This window comes from Macrobrachium rosenbergii, chromosome 21 (genome assembly GCF_040412425.1).
Source record: "Macrobrachium rosenbergii isolate ZJJX-2024 chromosome 21, ASM4041242v1, whole genome shotgun sequence".
Taxonomy (NCBI): domain Eukaryota; kingdom Metazoa; phylum Arthropoda; class Malacostraca; order Decapoda; family Palaemonidae; genus Macrobrachium; species Macrobrachium rosenbergii.
The window spans coordinates 42,064,273-42,083,242 of record NC_089761.1 but is presented as its reverse complement, the minus strand read 5'-3'; the positions used below and the strand labels follow the sequence as shown (position 1 = coordinate 42,083,242).

The following is an 18,970-nucleotide window of genomic DNA, read 5'->3' as shown; positions in this document are numbered from 1 at the left end:
CAAAGTTGAATAACACTAAGAACATAATAATTGCTTGTGCAGTCCTTCATATTTGTGCCATAACAAACAAAATACCTTTACAGGATGAAGAAAATCTTGAATTGGATGATGCTGATGAACCTGATGTGGGTATCATTGAAAGGGCTGACAATATCCAAGAAGCTCAACGTAGGGCCCACATTGTTGACAGTTTTTTTTGTAGGTTGAGAGATTATGTATTTATCTTGTGTTAATTAGGTTTAAAGTATATTTTTCCAAATTTTGTACATCCCAAAAATGCACCTAGGATGATATTGCAGCTGTTTTGCTTACAGTGCAAGGAACCTCAGTTCTGGTGACTTGCACTTTAATAACAATAAATCTATAATCTTATCACTTGCATCATTTAAGAACCCTTTAAATATTGAACTGGATAGTGACAACACATTAAACCAAGAATGCTTTTGTCAGAAAGCTAGCAGCTGTATGTGCATGGTAAATTGTACCCGATACCAAGAAAATGAAAATACACTTCTTATTGACTTAATGAAATATGAAAATATAACTTATATGTTTGCCTTTACAAAGGAACACTAATGGATTTATTTATTTTTTTGGTTCATCCTGAAAAAATATTCAATGGCAAAAGCAATCTAGGGTTAAAAAGAGGTAATTCATTCTAGATTACTAGAATTGACTGAAAGGATAAATATTTTTTACATAAGATTTATTCAGGAACTCTTACCATAGTTGTCAATCTGACACCTTGAGAAAGACATGACTGTTGTACTTGCAAGATAAAAATGGTGATAAAATATTTGCATACAACTGTGCTTCAGGTCAAATCAGAACACCATTATTTAGAACTTCACTTATGATGTCTAATACAAATTATTCAGAAACACCAGTTTAAGAATTATATCATAACAGGCTGCCAACGCAAGAGCCAGTGTCCTGCAGAAGGCGAGGGCAATCTTTAAGTTGATCTTGATTGTATTGTAGAGGTAGCATCATTAGAAGAAACACCACTTTCTAATTGTGCTGAGGTTAAAGGCAGTGGCTCCGTAATACCTGCAAATAATAAGTAAATAAATAAATAATTGATCTACTGCACCTTAGATGTAAATCTCATCTGCAGCACACACATATATAAATCTCTTCTGCAGCACACACACACACACACACACACACACATATATATATATATATATATATATATATATATATATATATATATATATATATATATATATATATATATATATATACACACATTATATACATATATGTATACATATATATATACATTACATACATATATATTATACAATTATATACATATATATATAATGAAAAATTGCTAAAATTACTTGTGTTGCATTAGATACTTCATTAATTACACCATCTTCTAGCACAGTATTGCTTCTAGGCTTAAATATGTGCAAAACAGTGAAAGATGCTAGGCTATAAAATCTTTTGGGCACTAAATAGTAAGCTATTTAAGAGGCCTACCCGTGATTTTAAAAAGCTTTACTGAAATCTGGCAAATCAACATATTCACATGACCTTCCAACTAAGCGTTCACACTTCTGAACTGAGTATACAAGTGCTGGAACCTTTAGGGTCACACAGCATTAAAATGTTATCTTAAACCCAGCCATCAATAATAAAAACATAACCATTTTGTTTTCCCCAAAGGCATTACAAACTTTCCTGACAGGAAGAGTGTAATGGCCATCAAAAGTTGAAGGTTCACTAGTTTATATATTTCATTCTTGAAAACATCAGAGCACTTACTTATTCTAACATCACGTATGGGCTCTTCTGTTTCATCAACTGGATGAAATGTTTCAATCCCATCTTGTCCATGGTTAATTCTTCTGTCATCAGTGATGCAGCTATGACAAACTCTTCAGAAGGCTTTCGAAGAAATGGTGGAGGACCACCACCAGTTCTGTATAAATTCTTCTTGATGGCAGCATCTACCTGCTTCACTCTAGTAAATAAAAAAAATATTAGAATAAAAATATGTTTCCCATTGGTTTTCTAATTTATTCTAACGACTGTGACTTTAAAAACGGATTGCAATGAAATTTCAAATATAACAAAAACCTACCGTCCTGTGTACTTCTCTTCCACCTCCAGAATAATAAGTTAAAACATCTATCGCATGTTTGAATTCATAAGAAATGTCATTTAAGCATTTACAAATATTAATGAGCACTTAAGAAAATAAAGGTGAGCTTTGTGTGGCTGGAAAAGTGAGCTGCACATTATAAAGCATAATAATACCACCCTAAGCTAATATAGTCTAGCCTAAAGCAGTTCACATACCTGCCACAATGTATCGTAGTCTTGCATACTGGTAGGCATTATGCAGGCTTCAGACATGCTAGCTTACGTGTGAACTCAACTTAAAAAAGAAGGGCTAGCCTATTTCAGGTGTTATCCTACTCCAAATCATTTGACCACCTGCAGACAACAGCCAAGATCTCAAATGTCAGCCTAAACTTTTATTAAAAACAATCATTTAGCCTAGTTTGCAAGCAGGTATCACACGTTAAAACAGTTTTATAATTTGGAAAACCTTGTATACCATAAGAAAAATAGCCAAAGTTTTACCATCACTTTTTAAAATACGAATAAACTGGCTGTAAGCTAATGAATGCTTAGTTTACTTGCAAATCTACCCAATAACAATACGATAATACTACTGTGTGCTCCAGCCCTTCTATCCACCATGAAAATAAATTGTAAGACCCTCCACATAGCTATTCTGAGCCTAAATTAGAATATTACCCAAATTTCTAATAAAGACATTAATTAAAAAATTCACGTCAAATTATACAAACCTAATGCCTGATACACCAACTGCTTTTGTGATAAGCTAGACATTACTAACCTAACCTCTCCTAGAGCTCCCATGCTTATTTAGCTGGGGGCTATGCCCCTCAGACCCCCTATGATTTGGTTAGCCTAACCTACCTTAACCTACTGTAATATGCTCCATTCTATTCATTTGAAGATTAATATATTCATATAATATAATAGCTTTAGATGATAAACTGGTGTTCCCTTGGATAAGCTAGGCTAGGCTAGCCTGATGTGATTATTATTAACAATTTAACAGGCAGCCCAAGCCTAGGCCTTCCATAGCCTAAGTTTCTTTTAACCTAACTGGTAGTTTACACACCATTTTGCTCACAGCAGCCTCAAGTTGCCCTGACTACAATTACAAAACAAAAATGCTTTCTTACCTGCGGTTTACATGGTCGAAACAGCGCTTGACTGCATTCATGAACGAGGAGGTTGGTCAGGATACATGGCGTTAACCTTGAGTGTTACATCTCCCCCCACGCCTCACGCTTTTTTTCCAAAGTTCTGCTTCCTGTAGATCGGTCGGTGATCACATTCTCATGCTCCTTTATTAATTCAAGAAGCATTAAACGCTGAGAATCAGCTATTGTGGGTGCACGCAGCACGCTCCATATTCATGATTAGTTGCAGTTGCGTATTTCCCGACTCTTGTTTACATTTTCGCGCGGAACAGGATAGCAAATATCAAGTAAAAAAAATATATTACAGATATGCAGTATCTTCTCTAATAAATAGTAAAGACATAAAGACATTTTAATTCAATACCACTGTAATAAAAGAAATTGTCTATGATACTGATAAAGTATTGAAATCGTCGATTCCAGGCATTTCATTCCCAGTAACCGCATATGTTGGTAAGCCTGCTTACCCAGCGATGCGATGCGATGAAGTCGAGGGCGTCGTATGATTTCTGGATACCAAGATAGTTCTTCGTTTGGGACCATACAACCGCGATCGCCTTCGTATTGACAAATGCGATCGCATGGTTTCTGGATACCAGCCAGTGTCCCATGCACTTTGATGTCTGTAGAAGTATGAAAGTAATAAGTAAACCATTTTGAAATACTCAGGTTGACTCAGTTCGTTGGATATTGAATCATGTGATAGTTTTGTTATTTTTACGAAATAATTATATATATATATATATATATATATATATATATATATATATATATATGTATGTATATATATATATATATATATATATATATATACTTTATAATATATATTTTATCTTTTTAAATTATTCACCTTTTCTTCTTCGGTTATAAGACTTGTGCGTGAAAATGATTTTTTCTCACTCCCTTAAAAATACTCTGAAGGGAGGCTGTTTGAAATATCATTAATTCCGTGTTTAACTTCTGTTCTGTCATAAAAAAAATCATAGGCTACATTAAATTGGTATATCATGTTTAGTGTCTACTTCGTCTTTATGAGTTTATAAAAGTAAAAGGGGCTTTATTAGTTACAGTCAAGTACATCCTTCTTTCAGCAATACATTGCATTATAAATGGCAATAGAAGTAGCAGTAGCGACAAACGATGATGATAATGACAATTATTACCGCGGACCACTGCACTAATCTAACGGTTAGGCCTAGGCTAGTAATTGCCACGCACTTACTCAGCAAGTAGGTGCGTCCATGGCCTTATTGTGCTGGCGTTCATTATATGAATCCAGTTTCCTGTTGTAAGCGTGCCATGGTATTTTATCATTAAAAGATAAAACATTTGTTATGTACAATTTCAGTTTGAATGATCATTACGACTTTTCAGTCATACTTTCATCGTTATCTTCACGTAGCTCCCATGTCTGAGCCGCTTAACTGCCTTGGCTACTCCTCGTAAGTAGTTCCATGAAACCTTTGGTTGTGACTCATTCGACCGGTCGAATGTAGCTGATAGGGCATAGAGGTCTCCACGCGAGAGTTGAGGGACTGTGACATTGTAGGTTTTATCTAAACTTCAAAGTAGCTTGCAATGGAGCGCGATATCGCGCGTTTGTTTAATGTTCTAAAAAGTGTGAAAAAAAAACTTTGTGCATCAGTGTTGGCGTATTTTTCTTCCAAATTGTGACCATCGTTTAGGATTTTGTTTTTGCACTGAACACTCCAGCTGATCGAAATCACAGCAGTTCAACATCACTTGAGATTAAGGTAAGACCAGTAATGCAGACAGATGAAGTTTGTTGGAACCTTTTTCATGCTATGCATGCAAGGTGCTATTAATAATACTTATATGCTGTAATCCACTCCGACATTGTAAGCCGTGTATCTAGCCAGGCTAATCTAGGTGGCCCAGGTTTACTCGTATTTTGCCCGTTACAGTTTAGGCTGCGATTTTCATTGGCATGTTAGGCTACCATAGGCCATTGTGTAAGCCGTGTAACTGCATTCAGTTGCAAGGTCACCTCGAATATATGACGGGCGTAAGTTTAATTGTCTAATTCTTTTGACAGGTTAGGGTACTTCACATTAGTAGGCCTAGGCAGTCTCACTTATTCGATAAGTTAGGGTACATCATGGCTCAGGACAAGGTAAGCATCCTCTTCCTTGATGTTTAATGGTAACGCAAGTGAACAATAATAACAAAGCCTTCTTACATTAATATTCATTATAGGGAGATAGTGCCGTCAGTGCACCTCATGTGATGCACTGTAGGAATTACGCAACCTCAATCATTATTTTTGTTGTACCTCCGTTCATTTTTTCTTTCTTCCATCTTACTTTCACCTTCTCCTAACAATTGTTGCATAGTCTAACTGCGAGGTTTTCATACCTTTCATGCCTTCTTACTGTCAAGTTCCCTTTCAGCGCTGAATGACCTCGTATGTCCCAGCGCTTGGCCTTTGGCCCAAATTCTGTGATCTATTCCAAATAATATTAAAAATTCTTATGAATTTCATACAAAAATACCGTTGCTTAAAATTTGTACCCCATGGATAGACCATTGAAGTAATTAGATAATTAATAGAAGCAAGATTTTATTTTCTATTGATCAGCATTGTTATTACAAACACTGACATTTGGTTAAGGGTTGCAAGCAGCCTTAGGAAAGTTAGGCTAGTGAGAAAGAAGAGCCCACAGGTTTGCCGGCCAAATTTATAATCCCAATCAATGCCAAATAAATTAATGATTATCCACAGTATGGCAGATTTATATAAGAATAATCCAGAAAGAAAACATGCATTACGTACTTTTTATCCCAATGTCTAGTTACAGTATGTTCATTATTTAATTGTGTGCATTGTTATCAAATAATATGTCTAGTTTGCGTGTTTTCGTATCCTCTCAAGTAACTGAACTTGAATAGATTTTTAGAGCTTGGGGTCTCAATAGGTCGTGTGGTTTTTCATCCCTTTACAACTTGAATGGTTTTTAGTTTAAGATGCACGACTCCTGTATTGTTTGGTACAATATCTTTTTCGAAGAAAATAAAAAAATTAACTAGGTATTTTAACTAACTGATGAATAAACAAGTGGTGTTCATATATATACACACACATTTACATTATATATATATATATATATATATATATATATATATATATATATATATATATATATATATATATATATATACAAAATAGCCTCACAACTATATATTTGTATATATATATATATATACTACTCGTGTTAGGCTTCAATGAGACGGGATGGTTTAGATTCCAGAGTGTATACTTGCTAAAGAAATGAATATGGAATTTAAACCATCTGGTCTCATTGACATAACACGAGTAGATTATATATACACACACACACATATATATATTATATATATATACAGTATATATATGTATATGTATATATATATGTGTGTGTATTTGCATATGTGTATATGCGACTAGCACTTTACATCTCCGGAATGCTGGAAATATCCAGCATTGATATTCATTACTTCGGTCGATGTGACGTAAGTTTTGTATATTAAATCAATCAGTCAGTCAAGCCGTCAACAAGTGATTTAGTTAGTAATCACTGTTAATATTGAATGAAAGGTTAGTTTTCTGGTTCCGAAATGAAATTTCTTAAGTTTTTCCTCGACAAATCTGAAATCAAGCAGTTTCGTATTTGAGGTGATTATATTTCTTATAAATCTTGTTCATGTATAACTGAGGTGATTGTAATTCTTATAAAACTTGTTCATGTATAATTGTCGTTAACTGAAGTCAAAGAGTTGATAGCCAAGCGTAGTTCAGCAGCTTGGCTGAAGCTATTAACAAGTTTTTATAGTATCCTCTATTCATATGTGACATCCTTCGTAAACATATCAAAACACGCCGTTCCCCATGTTTGTCTTTCGTGGTAAAAGCTAGTAATTACCGTGAAGTCTGTTTACAGAGGAAGCATGCACATGGCATTTTCCTAATATCTCGTGACAGGTGTGTCCGGGTCCCCTCTCGTCGCACTGTGTTGGTGGTGAAGTAGCCTAACACGTGTTAGTTTCTTCAACATAGTGAGGGTGTTTTCGCACTACAAGACATATTAGACGCTCGTAAACATATTGGCAGCTGACTTGAGAATCCGCGTGACGTTGTGGGAGATTTGTCTAGGCCACTGTCAGGGACAAATCTGTTGATATATCTATAACGTTGTTTCAGATTTCATCGTCACAAAACCGAGTTCCACACGACACGATTCATTCTTTGAAATGACAGAGCGAGGTAGGCTTACCACCTGTGACAACTTCATGTTAACGTGCACTCGTGCTTGCGTAATGAAAAATGAAAGCATAGACGTTGGGTACTCCCGAGAATTCGCCAAAGATTCAGGGAAAGAGTGGAAGGCCATGACAGTAGCTTTGAAAGGTAATGGTACTCTTCTTGTTGGTTGCTCCACGCTGTTACCAACGGGTGAACGACCTAGTGGTGGGCCAAATTAGTTTCAAATAGTTATCCATCGTTTATCAAAGACTTTTCTTTCGCCACTGATGTGCAGCGTTTATAACATACTCAACTGTAATTTAGACGCACTCTTGAATGTTTTATGCCCACTCGTGAATGATCTTTCCCCTGTAGTGGGGTGTTGCCGTCAGTGCTCCACACGCCGTGCACTATAGGCATTACCTGAGTTTTTTTTTGCAGCGTGCCTTCAGTCCCTAACTGCAACTCCTGTCGTTCCTTTTACTGTACCTCCTGTCATATTCTCTTTCTTCCTTCTCACTTTCCACCCTCTTACCTCTTTTCATATTCTCTCTCTTCCGTCTTACTTTCCACCCTATCCTAACAATTGATTCAGAGTGCAACTGCGAGGTTTTCTCCTGTTACACTTTTCAAACCTTTTACTCTCAATTTCCGTTTCAGCACTGAATGACCTCTTAGGTCCCAGTGCTTGGCCTTTGGCCTAAATGTTGTATTCTATCAATTCAATCAATCGCAAGATCTTTCAAGAACTTGTTAATGGCAATCAATATTGTAGTGGAGTAAGCTATGCGTGAATTGAGACGTTAATCGAATTTAAGATCGACGTAAATATGGATTAAAAATTTGTCAATTTCGTTAACATCGCGTGATGAGACGATATTTGATTTTTATTTTTTTTTTACGATATGGCTTTATCGCTTCTTGTTAGGCCGATGGCCTTAAGAATAGTATGATTACATATATACAGTAATATATATATTATATTATATATATATATATATTTTACGTATATATATATATATATATATATATATATATATATATATTGGCTTCCTAGTCTAATTTATGGCTTACTTATTGGTCATGTTCAATGGAACCCAAATTATTTACTGATCTGGTCTTTTTATATATATATATATATATATATATATATATATATATATATATATATATATATATATATATATATATTATATATATATATATATATATATATATATATATACATATTTATATATACAATATATCAAAGTCACTGTCTATCGTTGTTTTATATGCCAAGGGACGAAGCACTAATATAATAATTCCCCTTGGTTGTAAGACATTCCCAAGGTACAGTGAATTATTTATAAACATACATATATTTGTTAATATATATATATTTATTATATAATATAAAATATGTATGTATATATATACTATATATATATATATATATATATATATATATATATATATATATATATATATATATATATAATATATATATATATATATAAAATGACATACTATTGAAACTAGTAGCAGCAGTACTTCGTTCAGTCAGCAAAATTCCTTTCTACGCATAACACGAAGGCATCAGTAGCGGTAAAGAACAACGTCTTCATTATGGTTCATAACAAAAGATGGTAATATGTCGCTTCAGCAAAAACAAGAAAAGGAAGAGAGAGAGAGAGAGAGAGAGAGAGAGAGAGAGAGAGAGAGAGAGAGAAAGTCCTAATAACAATCATGGCCTACTGAAGATGTTACGTTCTGCCGGGAAGCGTTTTCTTTAACTTACCCCTTCATTTTCTTTTTCTTCTTTCCGTTGAAAATAACACTTTTAACTTTGTCGCCTCTATGAAGCGACTTCTTCCTAAATAAATGCCGGTTCCCTTTCATTCCAAAGTTCTCGTTTGTTACTCCTTAGTTTACCGACTTTTATTGATGTTCCTGTTTTTATAGTTATCTGTTTGTAGATTTCTGACTACTGTTATTTTCCTCCGTACGGGTTAGTGCTATCAGTGCACCTCACACGGTGCACTGCAGGCGTTACTTAAGGTTCTTTGCAATGTCCCTTCGGCCCCTAGCAGCAACACCTTTCATTCCTTTTACTGTACCTCCATTCATATTATCTTTCTTTCATCTTACTTCCCGCCTTCTCCCAACAATTACTGTTTCATAGTGCAGTCGCGAGATTTTCCTCCTGTTACACATTTAAAACCTTTTTACTCTAAATTTCCATTTCAGCGCTGCATGACCTCATAGGTCCCAGCGCTTGGCCTTTGGCCTAAATTTCATTTTTCCATTCCGATTTGTTATATTGTGCCAGCTGATGGAAGCAACATGATTACTATACCGCTGGTCGTTCGAGTTGCAAAATTCATCAACTCTAAGGTCTGGATAGTACTTGGATAGGTGACCACAAGAAAAGCCAGACGCCGTCGGTCAGTTCTTTATTCGTCATCCCTGCGTTTTCACCCGACTTCCATTTGGGTTTTCATTTATTTATTAATTAATTTTTTTTTTTATTATAATTTTACTCCCATTTATGTTTTCTCTGACTAAAATTTTCACTCCTTGAGCGGCAGGTTTTTTGGTATTAATCCACTCATCATCCTTCCCTTCCCCCACCCCCATTTATGTGTGTGTGTGTGTGGTGGGTAATGGGGCAGGTATAGGCATGGGCCTTGGGTTGGCAATCCCATTGGCTATTGCATGTTGACAATTTTTTCTTGTAATTCAGGAGTTTATTATAATCGCATATCTTGCGAAAATTATTCTGCGGCCTCACGCTATAATAGACTGTTACTGTGTTACTTTTTTTATAATCCGCTTTGATTGCTTTCATTTGCCATAAAAATCATTGGAATTTACGGTTCTTCATTTCAGTGCAGTATTTCTAAAGACGCAGTTGTTTTATATATACATTATGTGTATTTTGGTTTGTTATTTAGTGTTCTTTACTTTAGCGTTATTATTTTTTTATTAGTATTCGTGGCATCGTAGAAAAGAATTCCAAGTATGGCATGAAAAAAGACAACGAAAGTAAATGGGAAAATAGCAAACAAATATACCGATAGATATATGGATGGATAACCGTGATGATATAAATAAAAAAAAAAGAGAGTTACGGCTATGGGGCATCGCATGTGAAGTCTCCTGCAGCCTTTGTAAAGGAAGCACTACAGATCTTTTAAAATGTTATTGAAGCCACCCTAAAACTTGGGATTATCAACAGTAATATAGTTATTTTCTGAATCATGAACCAGACGTCAAGAGTCTGATGTTAGCGGCATTTGGTTACAGTGGAGCCCAGAAACTAACAAAGCTTGCCAGAATGTCTGATATTGTAGAATTCATCAAACTATTCATTAATCTAGTGATGAATTGCTTTTCAGAAGATTTTATGGAACTTCAGTCCGATTTCCAGTTTTTCAAACTAACGTATCCAGTGCTTCCAATAACCTTATTTTGATATTCCTTACTCCTGAATGATTACCGAGTCATTTTTTACATTCCTCCGTAGGGGGGTAGCGCCGTCAGTGCACTTCACGCTGTGGGCTGTTGGCATTACTTAAGGTTCTTTTGCAGCGTCCCTTCGGTTCATAGCTGCAACCCCTTTCATTCCTTTTACTGTACCTCCATTCATGTTCTCTTTCTTCCATCTTGCTATCCACCCTCTCCTAACAATCGTTTCATAGTGCAACAGCTAGGTTTTCCTCCTGTTACAGTTCTTCATTGATGGGGTGGGTAGAGCTTTCGGCTGGTACGCTGTTGGCCCAGCGTTCGACTCTCCGAGAGGCCAATGAAGAATTGGAGGAATTTATTTCTGGTGATAGAAATTCATTTCTCGTCATAATGTGGTAACCAGTTGGTTCTTAGCTACGTAAAAATAAATCTAATCCTTCGGGCCAGCCCTCTCTAGGAGAGCTGTTAATCAGCTCAGTGGTCTGGTTAAACTAAGATGTACTTAACTTTTTCCTCCCGTTACACGTTTCAAACCTTTCAGCACTGAATGGCCTCATAGGTCCCAGTGCTTGGTCTTTGGCCCAAATTTTATATTCCATTCTTGTTTACTACCATTGTTTGGAAGAATGAAACCGCCACATCCAGCAATTTTATGTTGGCAATAAGGATCCTCAGAGGATCCTATCCCGTAGGGGATTAGTACCGTCAGTGCACCTCATGCGGTGCAATGTAGGCATTACTTAAGGGTCTTTGCAGCGTTCCTTCGGCCCTTAGCTGCAACTGCTTTCATTCCTTTTACTCTACCTCCGTTCATATTCTCTTTTTTTCCATCTTACTGTCCACCCTCTCCTAACAGTTGATTCATAGTGCAACTGCGAGGTTTTCCTCTTGTTCCGACAAACTGATTAATGCCATGCACTTTTTCCTGGCCCTCAATAGATTATGAACGTAGGCATAGCCTAGCAGCCTCATCCTATAAATGAAGGCTGTTTTATAAATTGCAAAATAATATGCTGACCCCAAAAACTAAAAGACGAAGGCTAAAGTTAGTTTCTGAAACATGCATCAAACGTCAAGAGTCTGATGTTAGCGGCATTTGGTTACAGTGGAGCCCCAGAAACTAACAAAGCTTGCCAGAATGTCTGATATTTTAGAATTCATTAAACTATTCATTAATCTATTTTATGGCAGAACAAGTCAAAATGATTAATAGCTTTTCAGAAGATTTTCTGGAACTTCAATCCGATTTGGGTTTTTTCAGACTAACGTATTCAGTGCTTCCAATAATCGTATTTTGATAATCCTTACTCCTGAATGATTACAGTCATTTTTTACATTCCTCCGTAGGGGGTTAGTTTCGTCAGTGCACCTCACGCTGTGCGCTGTAGGCATTACTTAAGGTTCTTTGCAGCGTCCCTCCGGTTCCTAGTCGCAACCCTTTTCATTCCATTTACTGTACCTCCACTCATATTCTCTTTCTTCCATCTTGCCATCCACTGTCAATTTCCTTTTCGGCACTGACTGACAATGACCTCATAGGTCCCAGCGCTTGGCCTTTGGCCTAAATTCTATTTTCCATTCCATTATTTACATTCCATAAAATTTTATTTAAATATTTCTTATTTTTTCCTCCACGACTCTTTCCCTGCAGTGTTGCAATGTGCAACTTAGGAGACATTGTCCGTCGTCAGTGCTAATTTGAAAAAGGAAATTTTTTTTATTCGTATTCTTTCTTTCGTAGATAATTTTTCTGGTTTAATATCACATGGCGGTGTCCGTCACAAATTTCGTGGTCTTTTGTCTCTTTATGAAAGCATTCATCATCTCTCTTCTCGGCTTTTGCAAACATTTGTTCCCTCAAAAACCAGGTTAGATGTACAAGAAAAGAAATATAAGTATACAATTTTTTCTGTGTTAAGTATAATGAGTTATGTTCAGAATTTTTCTTATATTATTATTATTATGAATTGTGAAAACTCGGTTTTTGTTATTTTGAGATAATGAATTCATGTTTAATGTTTTACGGTGCAAAGTTGAAGTTTTGATATGATTGGTTGTAAAATCCGGCTTTGGTTTTTTTAATCTTTGATATTTTATGTAACCGGACTCAGTTTTAGGTTTTGGAATCCATTTCTTTTTTTTTTTTTAGTTTTATAAACAAAGGCTTAATATTTTGGGTGATCAAAACAAAGATTAATCCGCAGATTCATTGAGCTGAAGCTTGAAGTATTGTTTTATAAAACCAAGGCTTTACTGAGAGAGAGAGAGAGAGAGAGAGAGAGAGAGAGAGAGAGAGAGAGCGATTTTACGGTCTGTGTAGCGTTAAAGCATAAATTTTGGCTGTTTGGTTGCGAGAAAACCATGCTTGATATTTCTCTTTAAGAAACTCAAGTTTATATTTTGATTACAACAATCTCTCTGCTTATTGTTTTGGTTACGTTGAGTCCAGTGTTGACATTTCGGTTTAATAAAACTCAGCGTGTGATTTCGACTTAACTGACCCACTATTGACGTTTCGCTCTGAAAATTCCAAACTTGATTTTTTTCATATTCCAGACTTAAAAACTTTGACTTATTGAGTTACTAAACCTAGGCTAATCCTATTTCGATTTTATAAACCCAATCTTTGCATAGTTTCCTCCATTAATCCCAGTCTTGATATTTGTTTACAGAACAAAGTTCGATATTATGGTTTACTGAATCCAAGTAATATATATTGGTTTACTAAACCCAGGTTTGTAATTTCAGTTTACTGAGCCTCAGGTTTTTTCTCTTTACTAAACCCACGCTTAATTTCGGTTTACTGAATCTTAGTTTGAGTTTACTGAACTTTAGGTTCATATCTCGACTAAACCTAAGCGTTTCAGTTTGATATTTTGTTTGACTAAACCCGAGCAGGATATATTGGCTCACTAAACCCAAGCTTGTAATATCACTTTACAGAGATTCAGCTTGATATTTCTGTTTATTAAACCAAGCTTGATAGATGTTTACTGAACCCAAGCTTATATTTCGGTTCGCTGAAACCTAAGTTCAATATGTCAGTTAACTAAACCCAGGCTTTAAATTATGATTCATTAAATAAAAGCTTAGTATTTTGGTGTACCAAACCAAATCTTGACATTTCAATTCGCTGTGCCAAGGCTTTTTTTTTTTTTTTACTTTTTTTTTATCAGCTCCTGGTTGGTTTTTCACCTGTAGGGCCAAGGGTAACATTACTTTAGGAATGGCAGGAATAAGAGACTGGGAATGGGGGATGGGACGGAGAACACACGCGTTTCAGGGGAAATTGACGAACGTTGCAGCGACAGAGAGAAAGCTCCAAAATTGGGTATAAGCACCAAAAAAAAAGGGGGGGGGGGGCATTGAGCAAAAACAGACACGAGATGGGATGCAACTACAGTACGTATGATCTGAGTGTGAGGGTATGGGCATATGGATCAAAATTAAAGCAGATGTTCGAGGGATGCTTGAGGGGAAAAACAGAGAACCAAAATTACCGAGAAAGGTAAAATCGAAAGAGGATAAGGCTTTTCGGAAATAGGAAGAGGTGGAGGAGAAAGAGGAGGAAGAGGAGGAGGAGGAGGAGGAGGAGGAGGAGGAGGAGGAGGCGGCTCCGGAGAGGAAGAGGAGGAGGAGGAGGAGGAGGAGGAGTCAGAAGAAGGAAGGGTGGCTGGGTGGAAGCTTTGGCCCCAGATCAATAGTGAAGCGGGAGGCAAGACGAGCAGAGGTGGTTGTCCCTCGCGTCGGTCGGTCGGGCGAAGTGGGTGCAGGCAGGCAGGGCCTTTTAGTGGTTGGTCGTGGCAGTGAAAGAGAGAGAGAGAGAGAGAGAGCGAGAGAGCGAGAGCGAGCGAGCGAGCGCGAGAGCACGAAAGAGAGAAGAGACCAGAACTCAGGGTTGCGAGAGTAGAGTTCTCTGGGCCCTCTGCTGCCTGAAAATCTTAATAAAAAAGGGCCTTCTTAATTTTGTGTCAAGCGGAACCGTAACTTAGAATCTATTTCATTACAATTACTCGATAGGAAGAAGGAGGAGGAGGAGCCTTCTGCTGGGGGCGTCGACAAGCACACGCCCGTGACTCCTACTGTTACTTTTCCCTTTTTTTGAGCGAAGGGGTCCCCGAACACCACAGGTGAGTTACAGTTCTTGTGTGTGGTTGCGATGGGTTTTTTTTAACCCCCTTTTTTTTTGAGTAAGTACCTGGATTCTTTTGATTTCGACTTCTTTGACGTGAATATCTGTCTGTGTTTATTAATGAAATGATGCTAGGGTCATTCTGAAACCCTCTAGGTTAATTTAGTGTTACTGTTATTAGTAATCACCGTCTGTGCTGTAAATTCAAGGGCACAACAGATGTGATTAGTTAACACTGATGACAGCCGTTATTATTTTGTAAATGTCAGTGACAGTTTTATTAACGTTCGTATCATTAGTGCTGTTAATGTAATAATAATCACTCAGTCACATAGACTTAGTTTAATTCGCAAACAATTAAGAGATTTTACAGTGCTTTAGAAAGATTGTTCCTTATTATGACAGAGAGAGAGAGAGAGAGAGAGAGAGAGAGAGAGAGAGAGAGAGAGAGAGAGAGAGAGAGAACCCAGGCCTTTCAGGTGAGATGCTGAGGTGATTGGTCTCACTTAGAATAGAATTGAGCGATAGAATTTCTCTCTGCCGCAAAATTCCTAACATCTAACATCTCGTTAGCCGCAACGCTTCCTTCCCTAACATTTTTTGAGCAAAAAATTTGTAAACTCCTTAATTTTCTATACCACTATCTTTCTTGACTCCTCGATAACTTTGCTAAAAATTTCTAGCCTCCGTAATCTCTTTGCCACAAAATTTACTGTAACCCTCATAAAATTTTTGTTTAAAAACTTCGTACCTTCAAAACATATTATTTGCCACCCACTCCCATGACCATTTTGTCACAAATTTTTCTAACCTTCATAAGTTGGGAACGAAATGTCTTGCACTTCCGTTCCCTCTTTGCCTTTAAATGTTCCAACTTCAGTGACTGCTTGCCTACAGGGTTTCATACCAGTAGCTATTTGACTAATACGATGAGCTATTTAATTTTCTAACTTCCATTTCCCCTTTGCTCCAGTTTGCTTAACTTAATCTATGTGATTCAAAATTAGATTGATTTCTGACCAAAGTTTCGTGACCTCATTAGCCGTGTTTTTACAGAATTTCGTAACCTCTTTGCCACAAAATATCGTAACATATGCGAATTATTTTCCACCTAATTGCCTCCAACCTTATTAATCCATAGGTCACAAAATTTCGTGAAGTGAACCGTTTCATCTTTTGACAAAATTTGCTAATCTCTGTAACCTCACAAAATTTCTTCCTAACTCCTAAACCCTGTTGTTACAAAATTTGACATCAATAACTTTTTTAAACAAAATTTTACAGCAACCGTAAATTTTTGGCCATAAATTTTATCTAACTCTTTAACTATATCTCTCAAAATTTCCCGAATATTCAAACCCTATTAACCCACAATTCCAGATTTTTTAACAGCCATAACATTCAACATCCCATATCTTTAACAGCCATAACCTTCAACATCCCGTATCTTGAACAGCCATAACCGTCAACATCCCATATCTTTAACAGCCATAACCTTCAACATTCCATATATTTAACCTCCATAACCTTCAACATCCCATATCTTTAACAGCCTTAACCTTCAACATCCCATATCTTTAACAGCCATAACCTTCAACATCCCATATCTTTAACAGCCGTAACCTTCAACATCCCATATCTTCAACATAACCTTCAACATCCCATATCTCTAACAGCCATAGCCTTCAACATCCCATATCTCTAACAGCCATAGCCTTCAACATCCCATATCTTTAACAGCCACATCCTTCAACATCCCATATCTCTAACAGCCATAACCTTCAACATCCCATATCTTTAACAGCCATAACCTTCAACATCCCATATCTTTAACCTCCATAACCTTCAACATCCCATATCTTTAACAGCCATAACTTTCAACATCCCATATCTTTAACCTCCATAACCTTCAACATCCCATATCTTTAACAGCCATAACCTTCAACATCCCATATCTCTAACAGCCCTAACCTTCAACATCCCACATCGCCCATGAGGACGTGGGGATAAATAATTTATCCCAAGTGTATCTATCGAGTGATAGGCGGGAAAACGAGTAAGATGCATAATAAACGTCGGAATTATTCGCGTGCATTTCAAGTGACTGTCATTCGTTGTTGTAATGAAGCAAACGGATCAGGGAGAGCGTAACCTGTGTAATCTTTGAATTGCAAATTTATTCAATAATGTCCGGATGAGAAAGGAGCAGTGAAGTGGGGGAAATTAGAATTAAAAAAAGAATGAGAGCATCGAAGGTCTGTGAAGGAGAGGGGGGAGGGATTTGAGATATAAATGAACAATGGGAATACGCGAATTTGAACGTCGGTGGAAAAGCTGGTCGAAAACGGGATTATTACTCGAGGAATGGAGAAGTGACGCAAATTGCGTAGCGGCTTTTCTCGGTTTTAGCATAGAAGGAAACTGTAAGAACTGCATTTTCCACATCACGGACACTGTAAGGTTGTCAGTTAGACCGTGAAATTGGTCGATAAAAGACGAGTGTAGGAGTTGATAATTAAAGTCTCAGTATATTAATCAGACGTAAATCAGCCTTCAGTAATGATCCAAATCGCATCAAACCGCTTTTTTGACAGCCCTCATAATTTGTGTTAAACCGTGCAAATAGTTTTTAAAGCGTGAGTGTGGTTGTTCTCCTTGAAGATGCATTCGATGTTTTGAAAGAAAACTTTAAAAACCAGCGGCAATTAAAAGAGTAATATTTAATGATTTCTAAGGTATTTTGATATAGACGGAACTTAGGAAAGAAAGACACTCATCTTAGCGAATGACATTTGTGCCAACTGTTTTCTTTTTTATCTTAATTATCCTTGTCAGGCTATGAGAGAGAGAGAGAGAGAGAGAGAGAGAGAGAGAGAGAGAGAGAGAGAGAGAGAGAGATGACACTGGCAACAATGTTACTTTTTTTTTAATTTTTTTTTTTATTTTTTGGCCGTCATACCATAAGGGGAAGATGGAGCATAGTCGATGAAAATGTATATTTAGACAGACAACAGCATTAGTCAGTGAAAAGGTCTAGAGGAAATGCACGTAGAGTTAAAACCACAGAAAAAACCACACACACACACACACACAGACACGGGCGGTAGAACCAGATATGCATACAGGCCACAGGTGTGTGGGCGGCGAAGGTAGACGGTCCTGTAGACCGTTTTCAGAGACGGAAAATCAATGTCGCTTATAATCAAGATAGACGGGTAGAGACGTGCGTTGGGTAAATATGGCCGGGGAGGACATTTTCGTGTGTGTGTGTGTGTGTGTGTGTGTGTGTATTTGAGGGGGGGCGGGGAGACGGATCGTATGTGTGTGTTTTTTTCGGGGGTCGTCTTTTTTTGTGGGGGCGGGGGCGGGAATCGTATGTGTTTTTGGGGTCGTGTTTTTTTTTTTTTAGGGGGTGACTCGAATAACCAAAATGGCGCTTTACCGGAATAGTATCCTTCGAATTCTTTTCTGGAAGTTATTTGATGCTGTGGATCACGCACTCGCTGTTGACGTTTCTGGCCTTATTGTGACTCACTGCCTCTCTGAACGATTTTTTGAGGGTTAAAAATCAACCATTCGCTATTTCTTCTTCCATGATATTTCAGTGAACGATTTTTTGTGGAGGGGGGGGAAGGGGTTGGAGAGACAAGCCAAAAAAATCAATCATTCACTCAATTGACTCTACCGGCCCCATTGTGACTCACTGCCATTGTGAGTGGATTTACAATAGCATTAGTAGAATTCGATGGAAAGTTAATTATGCATTGTCATTAAGTGTGCCATTTCTAATTAGATTAAATGTCGTGCTGACAGAGTAATGAATAACGATAATTCATTATTAGAAATATCCTCAGTTCACACGGTAATATAAAAAAATTCCAGTTACGTTTA

At 37.0% G+C, this 18,970-nt stretch overlaps 1 long non-coding RNA gene across 1 annotated transcript; it reads right to left on the bottom strand.

Annotated features, from left to right (window-relative positions):
• Positions 1-764: 764 nt before the first annotated feature.
• Positions 765-3,334, bottom strand: LOC136849589 (uncharacterized). Its single transcript, XR_010856330.1, has 3 exons — positions 3,237-3,334; positions 1,777-1,975; positions 765-1,050 (listed from the first exon to the last, which is right to left on the bottom strand). It is a non-coding gene; the product is annotated as an uncharacterized lncRNA (long non-coding RNA).
• Between the last annotated feature and the right edge of the window lie 15,636 nt (positions 3,335-18,970).